Source organism: Alligator sinensis, unplaced genomic scaffold (assembly GCF_000455745.1).
Source record: "Alligator sinensis unplaced genomic scaffold, ASM45574v1 scaffold73_1, whole genome shotgun sequence".
Taxonomy (NCBI): Eukaryota; Metazoa; Chordata; order Crocodylia; family Alligatoridae; genus Alligator; species Alligator sinensis.
This window is the reverse complement of record NW_005841838.1, coordinates 762,668-764,042: the sequence shown is the minus strand read 5'-3', so window position 1 is coordinate 764,042 and position 1,375 is coordinate 762,668. Positions and strand designations below refer to the sequence as shown.

Here is a 1,375-nt window from a genome sequence, read left to right as displayed (position 1 = left end):
TGAGCCCGGCACGGCCCTCCCCCGGGCGGGGCGGGAGACAAGCCCGGGGCCCCGCGACAGGGGAGAAGCAGGTGGCGGTGGCCCGGTCCCCCCTGCGCTTGGTCAAGGCACCTGGCTCCTCGCCAGAGCGCTGAGTAGCAAGTCTCAAGAGCACAGGCCAGTGCCACTAGGAGCCTCTGCCTGCGCCTGCACTGCTCTCCCTTCGCAGCATTTGGGATCCAGGTTAGCGTCTTGGCTCTTCTCTTGGAAACACTCCACAGCTCAGGCCAAGCCTATGTAGCAGACTAATTAGAGCTCCCAGGGTAAAGTTCTGCACAGTGGTGTGTTTTACAATAAAGGAGAGGCGCATGTGTGTGGGAAACCAAACGATCTAAGACTACAGGACGAAACAAACCCCCCCCAAGGACCATCACAACCCCTGCCATCTTTTGCTCCAAGGTCAAAGCACAACCGCTTGCCCTTGCCCTTTACTAACATAATTGCAGATTAAAACATACTGCCAGAAACAAATGAAAACAAACAAACAAACAAAAAAAATCCCCAAACACCTTCATTGCCCACTCTTATGGGCAGAAGATGAAAAAATAAGCAAACAGGGTGGGTGTCTGTTACATTGCTTAATGCACTACTGGAAGGTGCTCAGATGCGAGTGATGAGCCTAGTTTAAGAGTAGCAGATAGGATTACAAAGAATATGCCAGAGGCAAGAGCTTGGCAGACTGGGTTGCTGAAGCAACACCCTTGCTGGAGGTGTGAAAATGGTGTCATGGTGAGAAGCAAAGTTCTGGAATTGTGCAACATTCAAGGTTTGTTACGCTGACACATCAGATGCAGAAGAATCATGGATTATGCAGAGACTGCTGTATTCTAATGTCATACATTTATTGAGATTGTTTGTGGGTTTGCTAGTGGCTGTATTGCCAGTTCAGTGGGTAAAATAAGGGATTCTTCCTGAAAGAAATGAAGCCAAGAGGGTCTGATTAATGCAACTGAAGCAATGCAAGTAACAAGTGTTTTAGAGTTTCATCAGTGTAGGCAAAAAAATCAGACTGAGTTAACCAGATTCAAAGGACTTGAAGTGGCACACTTACAACCACTCCACCTGGGAGACGGTCACTAACACTCAGTCCAAGGACTAACAGGCATGAGACTCCGAATGGAGAGAGGCCTGGAAAAGGACATGAACCACTTTAGACCTCCTCCCTGTTGACTAAAGATGAAAGATGGACAGGAGAGGCATGAGACTAAGCCATTATCATTCTTAAGGTATATATTTTCCAAAATTATGTATTCTGAGTAAGTTGTACTTTCCTTTCTGAGAGCTGACTGGACCCTGGGTAAGCCTGCTATTGTTTGTGAGAGAGTAAAACCACAGG

At 47.8% G+C, this 1,375-nt stretch overlaps 1 protein-coding gene across 1 annotated transcript in view; it reads right to left on the bottom strand.

Annotated features, from left to right (window-relative positions):
- ABAT (4-aminobutyrate aminotransferase) overlaps positions 1–1,375 on the bottom strand; it is a 140,185-nt gene that overhangs the window by 137,280 nt on the left and 1,530 nt on the right. The gene's annotated exons all lie outside the window — the stretch shown is intronic.